At 52.6% G+C, this 9,675-nt stretch overlaps 32 non-coding genes across 32 annotated transcripts; all 32 read right to left on the bottom strand.

Moving 5' to 3' along the window:
- Positions 1 to 64: 64 nt before the first annotated feature.
- Positions 65 to 183, bottom strand: LOC122286387. The gene has a single exon (XR_006233717.1). It is a non-coding gene; the product is annotated as a 5S ribosomal RNA (ribosomal RNA).
- A 189-nt stretch (positions 184 to 372) lies between these two features.
- Positions 373 to 491, bottom strand: LOC122286385. The gene has a single exon (XR_006233715.1). It is a non-coding gene; the product is annotated as a 5S ribosomal RNA (ribosomal RNA).
- A 178-nt stretch (positions 492 to 669) lies between these two features.
- LOC122286384 lies at positions 670 to 788 on the bottom strand. Its single transcript, XR_006233714.1, has one exon. It is a non-coding gene; the product is annotated as a 5S ribosomal RNA (ribosomal RNA).
- A 189-nt stretch (positions 789 to 977) lies between these two features.
- LOC122286383 lies at positions 978 to 1,096 on the bottom strand. The gene has a single exon (XR_006233713.1). It is a non-coding gene; the product is annotated as a 5S ribosomal RNA (ribosomal RNA).
- Positions 1,097 to 1,285: 189 nt separating this feature from the next.
- LOC122286382 lies at positions 1,286 to 1,404 on the bottom strand. Its single transcript, XR_006233712.1, has one exon. It is a non-coding gene; the product is annotated as a 5S ribosomal RNA (ribosomal RNA).
- Positions 1,405 to 1,593: 189 nt separating this feature from the next.
- Positions 1,594 to 1,712, bottom strand: LOC122286381. Its single transcript, XR_006233711.1, has one exon. It is a non-coding gene; the product is annotated as a 5S ribosomal RNA (ribosomal RNA).
- Positions 1,713 to 1,901: 189 nt separating this feature from the next.
- On the bottom strand, positions 1,902 to 2,020 carry LOC122286380. Its single transcript, XR_006233710.1, has one exon. It is a non-coding gene; the product is annotated as a 5S ribosomal RNA (ribosomal RNA).
- Positions 2,021 to 2,209: 189 nt separating this feature from the next.
- On the bottom strand, positions 2,210 to 2,328 carry LOC122286379. The gene has a single exon (XR_006233709.1). It is a non-coding gene; the product is annotated as a 5S ribosomal RNA (ribosomal RNA).
- Positions 2,329 to 2,506: 178 nt separating this feature from the next.
- On the bottom strand, positions 2,507 to 2,625 carry LOC122287285. Its single transcript, XR_006234585.1, has one exon. It is a non-coding gene; the product is annotated as a 5S ribosomal RNA (ribosomal RNA).
- A 189-nt stretch (positions 2,626 to 2,814) lies between these two features.
- LOC122286378 lies at positions 2,815 to 2,933 on the bottom strand. The gene has a single exon (XR_006233708.1). It is a non-coding gene; the product is annotated as a 5S ribosomal RNA (ribosomal RNA).
- A 189-nt stretch (positions 2,934 to 3,122) lies between these two features.
- Positions 3,123 to 3,241, bottom strand: LOC122286377. The gene has a single exon (XR_006233707.1). It is a non-coding gene; the product is annotated as a 5S ribosomal RNA (ribosomal RNA).
- Positions 3,242 to 3,430: 189 nt separating this feature from the next.
- Positions 3,431 to 3,549, bottom strand: LOC122286375. The gene has a single exon (XR_006233706.1). It is a non-coding gene; the product is annotated as a 5S ribosomal RNA (ribosomal RNA).
- Positions 3,550 to 3,727: 178 nt separating this feature from the next.
- On the bottom strand, positions 3,728 to 3,846 carry LOC122286373. Its single transcript, XR_006233704.1, has one exon. It is a non-coding gene; the product is annotated as a 5S ribosomal RNA (ribosomal RNA).
- A 189-nt stretch (positions 3,847 to 4,035) lies between these two features.
- Positions 4,036 to 4,154, bottom strand: LOC122286372. The gene has a single exon (XR_006233703.1). It is a non-coding gene; the product is annotated as a 5S ribosomal RNA (ribosomal RNA).
- Positions 4,155 to 4,343: 189 nt separating this feature from the next.
- Positions 4,344 to 4,462, bottom strand: LOC122284722. The gene has a single exon (XR_006232077.1). It is a non-coding gene; the product is annotated as a 5S ribosomal RNA (ribosomal RNA).
- Positions 4,463 to 4,651: 189 nt separating this feature from the next.
- Positions 4,652 to 4,770, bottom strand: LOC122286371. Its single transcript, XR_006233702.1, has one exon. It is a non-coding gene; the product is annotated as a 5S ribosomal RNA (ribosomal RNA).
- A 178-nt stretch (positions 4,771 to 4,948) lies between these two features.
- Positions 4,949 to 5,067, bottom strand: LOC122288183. Its single transcript, XR_006235452.1, has one exon. It is a non-coding gene; the product is annotated as a 5S ribosomal RNA (ribosomal RNA).
- Positions 5,068 to 5,256: 189 nt separating this feature from the next.
- Positions 5,257 to 5,375, bottom strand: LOC122286370. The gene has a single exon (XR_006233701.1). It is a non-coding gene; the product is annotated as a 5S ribosomal RNA (ribosomal RNA).
- A 189-nt stretch (positions 5,376 to 5,564) lies between these two features.
- Positions 5,565 to 5,683, bottom strand: LOC122286369. Its single transcript, XR_006233700.1, has one exon. It is a non-coding gene; the product is annotated as a 5S ribosomal RNA (ribosomal RNA).
- A 189-nt stretch (positions 5,684 to 5,872) lies between these two features.
- On the bottom strand, positions 5,873 to 5,991 carry LOC122286368. The gene has a single exon (XR_006233699.1). It is a non-coding gene; the product is annotated as a 5S ribosomal RNA (ribosomal RNA).
- A 178-nt stretch (positions 5,992 to 6,169) lies between these two features.
- Positions 6,170 to 6,288, bottom strand: LOC122286367. The gene has a single exon (XR_006233698.1). It is a non-coding gene; the product is annotated as a 5S ribosomal RNA (ribosomal RNA).
- Positions 6,289 to 6,477: 189 nt separating this feature from the next.
- On the bottom strand, positions 6,478 to 6,596 carry LOC122286366. The gene has a single exon (XR_006233697.1). It is a non-coding gene; the product is annotated as a 5S ribosomal RNA (ribosomal RNA).
- Positions 6,597 to 6,785: 189 nt separating this feature from the next.
- LOC122286365 lies at positions 6,786 to 6,904 on the bottom strand. Its single transcript, XR_006233696.1, has one exon. It is a non-coding gene; the product is annotated as a 5S ribosomal RNA (ribosomal RNA).
- A 190-nt stretch (positions 6,905 to 7,094) lies between these two features.
- LOC122286364 lies at positions 7,095 to 7,213 on the bottom strand. The gene has a single exon (XR_006233695.1). It is a non-coding gene; the product is annotated as a 5S ribosomal RNA (ribosomal RNA).
- Positions 7,214 to 7,391: 178 nt separating this feature from the next.
- Positions 7,392 to 7,509, bottom strand: LOC122283185. Its single transcript, XR_006230664.1, has one exon. It is a non-coding gene; the product is annotated as a 5S ribosomal RNA (ribosomal RNA).
- Positions 7,510 to 7,698: 189 nt separating this feature from the next.
- On the bottom strand, positions 7,699 to 7,817 carry LOC122286362. The gene has a single exon (XR_006233693.1). It is a non-coding gene; the product is annotated as a 5S ribosomal RNA (ribosomal RNA).
- A 189-nt stretch (positions 7,818 to 8,006) lies between these two features.
- LOC122286361 lies at positions 8,007 to 8,125 on the bottom strand. The gene has a single exon (XR_006233692.1). It is a non-coding gene; the product is annotated as a 5S ribosomal RNA (ribosomal RNA).
- A 189-nt stretch (positions 8,126 to 8,314) lies between these two features.
- Positions 8,315 to 8,433, bottom strand: LOC122286359. The gene has a single exon (XR_006233691.1). It is a non-coding gene; the product is annotated as a 5S ribosomal RNA (ribosomal RNA).
- A 178-nt stretch (positions 8,434 to 8,611) lies between these two features.
- LOC122286358 lies at positions 8,612 to 8,730 on the bottom strand. The gene has a single exon (XR_006233690.1). It is a non-coding gene; the product is annotated as a 5S ribosomal RNA (ribosomal RNA).
- A 189-nt stretch (positions 8,731 to 8,919) lies between these two features.
- On the bottom strand, positions 8,920 to 9,038 carry LOC122286357. The gene has a single exon (XR_006233689.1). It is a non-coding gene; the product is annotated as a 5S ribosomal RNA (ribosomal RNA).
- A 189-nt stretch (positions 9,039 to 9,227) lies between these two features.
- LOC122287639 lies at positions 9,228 to 9,346 on the bottom strand. The gene has a single exon (XR_006234929.1). It is a non-coding gene; the product is annotated as a 5S ribosomal RNA (ribosomal RNA).
- Positions 9,347 to 9,524: 178 nt separating this feature from the next.
- LOC122286356 lies at positions 9,525 to 9,643 on the bottom strand. Its single transcript, XR_006233688.1, has one exon. It is a non-coding gene; the product is annotated as a 5S ribosomal RNA (ribosomal RNA).
- Positions 9,644 to 9,675: the final 32 nt, after the last annotated feature.

Here is a 9,675-nt window from a genome sequence, read left to right as displayed (position 1 = left end):
AGAATCCATTGCCCGGTTGTCGTTCCGGTCCATCCGACCGGAGATGCGGTAAAAATAAAAAGGGGGGGTGCAACACGAGGACTTCCCAGGAGGTCACCCATCCTAGTACTACTCTCGCCCAAGCACGCTTAACTGCGGAGTTCTGATGGGATCCGGTGCATTAGTGCTGGTATGATCGCACCCATCATGCTACCAGCGAAAAACTAATATAATCCTATTACGACCTAGCCGCACCCTGCCTATCTCATGCCAACCGGCGATCTGACCGATACCCATTGCTACGCGATGGGGTCGGTGCGATTTTCCTAAAAATCCATTCCCTGGTTCTCGTTCCGGTCCATCCGACCAGAGATGCGGTAAAAATTAAAAGGGGGGGTGCAACACGAGGACTTCCCAGGAGGTCACCCATCCTAGTACTACTCTCGCCCAAGCACGCTTAACTGCGGAGTTCTGATGGGATCCGGTGCATTAGTGCTGGTATGATCGCACCCATCATGCTACCAGCGAAAAACTAATATAATCCTATTACGACCTAGCCGCACCCTGCCTATCCCATGCCAACTGGCGATCTGATTGATAGCGATGGGGTCGGTGCGATTTTCCTAAGAATCCATTGCCCGGTTGTCGTTCCGGTCCATCCGACCGGAGATGCGGTAAAAATAAAAAGGGGGGGTGCAACACGAGGACTTCCCAGGAGGTCACCCATCCTAGTACTACTCTCGCCCAAGCACGCTTAACTGCGGAGTTCTGATGGGATCCGGTGCATTAGTGCTGGTATGATCGCACCCATCATGCTACCAGCGAAAAACTAATATAATCCTATTACGACCTAGCCGCACCCTGCCTATCTCATGCCAACCGGCGATCTGACCGATACCCATTGCTACGCGATGGGGTCGGTGCGATTTTCCTAAAAATCCATTCCCTGGTTCTCGTTCCGGTCCATCCGACCAGAGATGCGGTAAAAATTAAAAGGGGGGGTGCAACACGAGGACTTCCCAGGAGGTCACCCATCCTAGTACTACTCTCGCCCAAGCACGCTTAACTGCGGAGTTCTGATGGGATCCGGTGCATTAGTGCTGGTATGATCGCACCCATCATGCTACCAGCGAAAAACTAATATAATCCTATTACGACCTAGCCGCACCATGCCTATCCCATGCCAACCGGCGATCTGATCGATACCCATTGCTACGCGATGGGGTCGGTGCGATTTTCCTAAGAATCCATTGCCCGGTTGTCGTTCCGGTCCATCCGACCGGAGATGCGGTAAAAATAAAAAGGAGGGGTGCAACACGAGGACTTCCCAGGAGGTCACCCATCCTAGTACTACTCTCGCCCAAGCACGCTTAACTGCGGAGTTCTGATGGGATCCGGTGCATTAGTGCTGGTATGATCGCACCCATCATGCTACCAGCGAAAAACTAATATAATCCTATTACGACCTAGCCGCACCCTGCCTATCCCATGCCAACCGGCGATCTGATCGATACCCATTGCTACGCGATGGGGTCGGTGCGATTTTCCTAAGAATCCATTGCCCGGTTGTCGTTCCGGTCCATCCGACCGGAGATGCGGTAAAAATAAAAAGGGGGGGTGCAACACGAGGACTTCCCAGGAGGTCACCCATCCTAGTACTACTCTCGCCCAAGCACGCTTAACTGCGGAGTTCTGATGGGATCCGGTGCATTAGTGCTGGTATGATCGCACCCATCATGCTACCAGCGAAAAACTAATATAATCCTATTACGACCTAGCCGCACCCTGCCTATCTCATGCCAACCGGCGATCTGACCGATACCCATTGCTACGCGATGGGGTCGGTGCGATTTTCCTAAAAATCCATTCCCTGGTTCTCGTTCCGGTCCATCCGACCAGAGATGCGGTAAAAATTAAAAGGGGGGGTGCAACACGAGGACTTCCCAGGAGGTCACCCATCCTAGTACTACTCTCGCCCAAGCACGCTTAACTGCGGAGTTCTGATGGGATCCGGTGCATTAGTGCTGGTATGATCGCACCCATCATGCTACCAGCGAAAAACTAATATAATCCTATTACGACCTAGCCGCACCATGCCTATCCCATGCCAACCGGCGATCTGATCGATACCCATTGCTACGCGATGGGGTCGGTGCGATTTTCCTAAGAATCCATTGCCCGGTTGTCGTTCCGGTCCATCCGACCGGAGATGCGGAAAAAATAAAAAGGGGGGGTGCAACACGAGGACTTCCCAGGAGGTCACCCATCCTAGTACTACTCTCGCCCAAGCACGCTTAACTGCGGAGTTCTGATGGGATCCGGTGCATTAGTGCTGGTATGATCGCACCCATCATGCTACCAGCGAAAAACTAATATAATCCTATTACGACCTAGCCGCACCCTGCCTATCCCATGCCAACTGGCGATCTGATTGATAGCGATGGGGTCGGTGCGATTTTCCTAAGAATCCATTGCCCGGTTGTCGTTCCGGTCCATCCGACCGGAGATGCGGTAAAAATAAAAAGGGGGGGTGCAACACGAGGACTTCCCAGGAGGTCACCCATCCTAGTACTACTCTCGCCCAAGCACGCTTAACTGCGGAGTTCTGATGGGATCCGGTGCATTAGTGCTGGTATAATCGCACCCAACATGCTACCAGCGAAAAACTAATATAATCCTATTACGACCTAGCCGCACCATGCCTATCCCATGCCAACCGGCGATCTGATCGATACCCATTGCTACGCGATGGGGTCGGTGCGATTTTCCTAAGAATCCATTGCCCGGTTGTCGTTCCGGTCCATCCGACCGGAGATGCGGTAAAAATAAAAAGGGGGGGTGCAACACGAGGACTTCCCAGGAGGTCACCCATCCTAGTACTACTCTCGCCCAAGCACGCTTAACTGCGGAGTTCTGATGGGATCCGGTGCATTAGTGCTGGTATGATCGCACCCATCATGCTACCAGCGAAAAACTAATATAATCCTATTACGACCTAGCCGCACCATGCCTATCCCATGCCAACCGGCGATCTGATCGATACCCATTGCTACGCGATGGGGTCGGTGCGATTTTCCTAAGAATCCATTGCCCGGTTGTCGTTCCGGTCCATCCGACCGGAGATGCGGTAAAAATAAAAAGGGGGGGTGCAACACGAGGACTTCCCAGGAGGTCACCCATCCTAGTACTACTCTCGCCCAAGCACGCTTAACTGCGGAGTTCTGATGGGATCCGGTGCATTAGTGCTGGTATGATCGCACCCATCATGCTACCAGCGAAAAACTAATATAATCCTATTACGACCTAGCCGCACCCTGCCTATCTCATGCCAACCGGCGATCTGACCGATACCCATCGCTACGCGATGGGGTCGGTGCGATTTTCCTAAAAATCCATTCCCTGGTTCTCGTTCCGGTCCATCCGACCAGAGATGCGGTAAAAATTAAAAGGGGGGGTGCAACACGAGGACTTCCCAGGAGGTCACCCATCCTAGTACTACTCTCGCCCAAGCACGCTTAACTGCGGAGTTCTGATGGGATCCGGTGCATTAGTGCTGGTATGATCGCACCCATCATGCTACCAGCGAAAAACTAATATAATCCTATTACGACCTAGCCGCACCCTGCCTATCCCATGCCAACTGGCGATCTGATTGATAGCGATGGGGTCGGTGCGATTTTCCTAAGAATCCATTGCCCGGTTGTCGTTCCGGTCCATCCGACCGGAGATGCGGTAAAAATAAAAAGGGGGGGTGCAACACGAGGACTTCCCAGGAGGTCACCCATCCTAGTACTACTCTCGCCCAAGCACGCTTAACTGCGGAGTTCTGATGGGATCCGGTGCATTAGTGCTGGTATGATCGCACCCATCATGCTACCAGCGAAAAACTAATATAATCCTATTACGACCTAGCCGCACCATGCCTATCCCATGCCAACCGGCGATCTGATCGATACCCATTGCTACGCGATGGGGTCGGTGCGATTTTCCTAAGAATCCATTGCCCGGTTGTCGTTCCGGTCCATCCGACCGGAGATGCGGTAAAAATAAAAAGGGGGGGTGCAACACGAGGACTTCCCAGGAGGTCACCCATCCTAGTACTACTCTCGCCCAAGCACGCTTAACTGCGGAGTTCTGATGGGATCCGGTGCATTAGTGCTGGTATGATCGCACCCATCATGCTACCAGCGAAAAACTAATATAATCCTATTACGACCTAGCCGCACCCTGCCTATCTCATGCCAACCGGCGATCTGACCGATACCCATCGCTACGCGATGGGGTCGGTGCGATTTTCCTAAAAATCCATTCCCTGGTTCTCGTTCCGGTCCATCCGACCAGAGATGCGGTAAAAATTAAAAGGGGGGGTGCAACACGAGGACTTCCCAGGAGGTCACCCATCCTAGTACTACTCTCGCCCAAGCACGCTTAACTTCGGAGTTCTGATGGGATCCGGTGCATTAGTGCTGGTATGATCGCACCCATCATGCTACCAGCGAAAAACTAATATAATCCTATTACGACCTAGCCGCACCATGCCTATCCCATGCCAACCGGCGATCTGATCGATACCCATTGCTACGCGATGGGGTCGGTGCGATTTTCCTAAGAATCCATTGCCCGGTTGTCGTTCCGGTCCATCCGACCGGAGATGCGGAAAAAATAAAAAGGGGGGGTGCAACACGAGGACTTCCCAGGAGGTCACCCATCCTAGTACTACTCTCGCCCAAGCACGCTTAACTGCGGAGTTCTGATGGGATCCGGTGCATTAGTGCTGGTATGATCGCACCCATCATGCTACCAGCGAAAAACTAATATAATCCTATTACGACCTAGCCGCACCCTGCCTATCCCATGCCAACTGGCGATCTGATTGATAGCGATGGGGTCGGTGCGATTTTCCTAAGAATCCATTGCCCGGTTGTCGTTCCGGTCCATCCGACCGGAGATGCGGTAAAAATAAAAAGGGGGGGTGCAACACGAGGACTTCCCAGGAGGTCACCCATCCTAGTACCACTCTCGCCCAAGCACGCTTAACTGCGGAGTTCTGATGGGATCCGGTGCATTAGTGCTGGTATAATCGCACCCAACATGCTACCAGCGAAAAACTAATATAATCCTATTACGACCTAGCCGCACCATGCCTATCCCATGCCAACCGGCGATCTGATCGATACCCATTGCTACGCGATGGGGTCGGTGCGATTTTCCTAAGAATCCATTGCCCGGTTGTCGTTCCGGTCCATCCGACCGGAGATGCGGTAAAAATAAAAAGGGGGGGTGCAACACGAGGACTTCCCAGGAGGTCACCCATCCTAGTACTACTCTCGCCCAAGCACGCTTAACTGCGGAGTTCTGATGGGATCCGGTGCATTAGTGCTGGTATGATCGCACCCATCATGCTACCAGCGAAAAACTAATATAATCCTATTACGACCTAGCCGCACCATGCCTATCCCATGCCAACCGGCGATCTGATCGATACCCATTGCTACGCGATGGGGTCGGTGCGATTTTCCTAAGAATCCATTGCCCGGTTGTCGTTCCGGTCCATCCGACCGGAGATGCGGTAAAAATAAAAAGGGGGGGTGCAACACGAGGACTTCCCAGGAGGTCACCCATCCTAGTACTACTCTCGCCCAAGCACGCTTAACTGCGGAGTTCTGATGGGATCCGGTGCATTAGTGCTGGTATGATCGCACCCATCATGCTACCAGCGAAAAACTAATATAATCCTATTACGACCTAGCCGCACCCTGCCTATCTCATGCCAACCGGCGATCTGACCGATACCCATCGCTACGCGATGGGGTCGGTGCGATTTTCCTAAAAATCCATTCCCTGGTTCTCGTTCCGGTCCATCCGACCAGAGATGCGGTAAAAATTAAAAGGGGGGGTGCAACACGAGGACTTCCCAGGAGGTCACCCATCCTAGTACTACTCTCGCCCAAGCACGCTTAACTGCGGAGTTCTGATGGGATCCGGTGCATTAGTGCTGGTATGATCGCACCCATCATGCTACCAGCGAAAAACTAATATAATCCTATTACGACCTAGCCGCACCCTGCCTATCCCATGCCAACTGGCGATCTGATTGATAGCGATGGGGTCGGTGCGATTTTCCTAAGAATCCATTGCCCGGTTGTCGTTCCGGTCCATCCGACCGGAGATGCGGTAAAAATAAAAAGGGGGGGTGCAACACGAGGACTTCCCAGGAGGTCACCCATCCTAGTACTACTCTCGCCCAAGCACGCTTAACTGCGGAGTTCTGATGGGATCCGGTGCATTAGTGCTGGTATGATCGCACCCATCATGCTACCAGCGAAAAACTAATATAATCCTATTACGACCTAGCCGCACCATGCCTATCCCATGCCAACCGGCGATCTGATCGATACCCATTGCTACGCGATGGGGTCGGTGCGATTTTCCTAAGAATCCATTGCCCGGTTGTCGTTCCGGTCCATCCGACCGGAGATGCGGTAAAAATAAAAAGGGGGGGTGCAACACGAGGACTTCCCAGGAGGTCACCCATCCTAGTACTACTCTCGCCCAAGCACGCTTAACTGCGGAGTTCTGATGGGATCCGGTGCATTAGTGCTGGTATGATCGCACCCATCATGCTACCAGCGAAAAACTAATATAATCCTATTACGACCTAGCCGCACCCTGCCTATCTCATGCCAACCGGCGATCTGACCGATACCCATCGCTACGCGATGGGGTCGGTGCGATTTTCCTAAAAATCCATTCCCTGGTTCTCGTTCCGGTCCATCCGACCAGAGATGCGGTAAAAATTAAAAGGGGGGGTGCAACACGAGGACTTCCCAGGAGGTCACCCATCCTAGTACTACTCTCGCCCAAGCACGCTTAACTGCGGAGTTCTGATGGGATCCGGTGCATTAGTGCTGGTATGATCGCACCCATCATGCTACCAGCGAAAAACTAATATAATCCTATTACGACCTAGCCGCACCATGCCTATCCCATGCCAACCGGCGATCTGATCGATACCCATTGCTACGCGATGGGGTCGGTGCGATTTTCCTAAGAATCCATTGCCCGGTTGTCGTTCCGGTCCATCCGACCGGAGATGCGGAAAAAATAAAAAGGGGGGGGTGCAACACGAGGACTTCCCAGGAGGTCACCCATCCTAGTACTACTCTCGCCCAAGCACGCTTAACTGCGGAGTTCTGATGGGATCCGGTGCATTAGTGCTGGTATGATCGCACCCATCATGCTACCAGCGAAAAACTAATATAATCCTATTACGACCTAGCCGCACCCTGCCTATCCCATGCCAACTGGCGATCTGATTGATAGCGATGGGGTCGGTGCGATTTTCCTAAGAATCCATTGCCCGGTTGTCGTTCCGGTCCATCCGACCGGAGATGCGGTAAAAATAAAAAGGGGGGGTGCAACACGAGGACTTCCCAGGAGGTCACCCATCCTAGTACTACTCTCGCCCAAGCACGCTTAACTGCGGAGTTCTGATGGATCCGGTGCATTAGTGCTGGTATAATCGCACCCAACATGCTACCAGCGAAAAACTAATATAATCCTATTACGACCTAGCCGCACCATGCCTATCCCATGCCAACCGGCGATCTGATCGATACCCATTGCTACGCGATGGGGTCGGTGCGATTTTCCTAAGAATCCATTGCCCGGTTGTCGTTCCGGTCCATCCGACCGGAGATGCGGTAAAAATAAAAAGGGGGGGTGCAACACGAGGACTTCCCAGGAGGTCACCCATCCTAGTACTACTCTCGCCCAAGCACGCTTAACTGCGGAGTTCTGATGGGATCCGGTGCATTAGTGCTGGTATGATCGCACCCATCATGCTACCAGCGAAAAACTAATATAATCCTATTACGACCTAGCCGCACCATGCCTATCCCATGCCAACCGGCGATCTGATCGATACCCATTGCTACGCGATGGGGTCGGTGCGATTTTCCTAAGAATCCATTGCCCGGTTGTCGTTCCGGTCCATCCGATCGGAGATGCGGTAAAAATAAAAAGGGGGGGTGCAACACGAGGACTTCCCAGGAGGTCACCCATCCTAGTACTACTCTCGCCCAAGCACGCTTAACTGCGGAGTTCTGATGGGATCCGGTGCATTAGTGCTGGTATGATCGCACCCATCATGCTACCAGCGAAAAACTAATATAATCCTATTACGACCTAGCCGCACCCTGCCTATCTCATGCCAACCGGCGATCTGACCGATACCCATCGCTACGCGATGGGGTCGGTGCGATTTTCCTAAAAATCCATTCCCTGGTTCTCGTTCCGGTCCATCCGACCAGAGATGCGGTAAAAATTAAAAGGGGGGGTGCAACACGAGGACTTCCCAGGAGGTCACCCATCCTAGTACTACTCTCGCCCAAGCACGCTTAACTGCGGAGTTCTGATGGGATCCGGTGCATTAGTGCTGGTATGATCGCACCCATCATGCTACCAGCGAAAAACTAATATAATCCTATTACGACCTAGCCGCACCCTGCCTATCCCATGCCAACTGGCGATCTGATTGATAGCGATGGGGTCGGTGCGATTTTCCTAAGAATCCATTGCCCGGTTGTCGTTCCGGTCCATCCGACCGGAGATGCGGTAAAAATAAAAAGGGGGGGTGCAACACGAGGACTTCCCAGGAGGTCACCCATCCTAGTACTACTCTCGCCCAAGCACGCTTAACTGCGGAGTTCTGATGGGATCCGGTGCATTAGTGCTGGTATGATCGCACCCATCATGCTACCAGCGAAAAACTAATATAATCCTATTACGACCTAGCCGCACCATGCCTATCCCATGCCAACCGGCGATCTGATCGATACCCATTGCTACGCGATGGGGTCGGTGCGATTTTCCTAAGAATCCATTGCCCGGTTGTCGTTCCGGTCCATCCGACCGGAGATGCGGTAAAAATAAAAAGGGGGGGTGCAACACGAGGACTTCCCAGGAGGTCACCCATCCTAGTACTACTCTCGCCCAAGCACGCTTAACTGCGGAGTTCTGATGGGATCCGGTGCATTAGTGCTGGTATGATCGCACCCATCATGCTACCAGCGAAAAACTAATATAATCCTATTACGACCTAGCCGCACCCTGCCTATCTCATGCCAACCGGCGATCTGACCGATACCCATCGCTACGCGATGGGGTCGGTGCGATTTTCCTAAAAATCCATTCCCTGGTTCTCGTTCCGGTCCATCCGACCAGAGATGCGGTAAAAATTAAAAGGGGGGGTGCAACACGAGGACTTCCCAGGAGGTCAACCATCCTAGTACTACTCTCGCCCAAGCACGCTTAACTGCGGAGTTCTGATGGGATCCGGTGCATTAGTGCTGGTATGATCGCACCCATCATGCTACCAGCGAAAAACTAATATAATCCTATTACGACCTAGCCGCACCCTGCCTATCCCATGCCAACTGGCGATCTGATTGATAGCGATGGGGTCGGTGCGATTTTCCTAAGAATCCATTGCCCGGTTGTCGTTCCGGTCCATCCGACCGGAGATGCGGTAAAAATAAAAAGGGGGGGTGCAACACGAGGACTTCCCAGGAGGTCACCCATCCTAGTACTACTCTCGCCCAAGCACGCTTAACTGCGGAGTTCTGATGGGATCCGGTGCATTAGTGCTGGTATGATCGCACCCATCATGCTACCAGCGAAAAACTAATATAATCC

This window comes from Carya illinoinensis, chromosome 11 (genome assembly GCF_018687715.1).
Source record: "Carya illinoinensis cultivar Pawnee chromosome 11, C.illinoinensisPawnee_v1, whole genome shotgun sequence".
In the NCBI taxonomy this organism is placed as follows: domain Eukaryota; kingdom Viridiplantae; phylum Streptophyta; class Magnoliopsida; order Fagales; family Juglandaceae; genus Carya; species Carya illinoinensis.
Note: the sequence above shows the minus strand (reverse complement) of the source record. Positions and strands in the feature narration are given on the sequence as shown.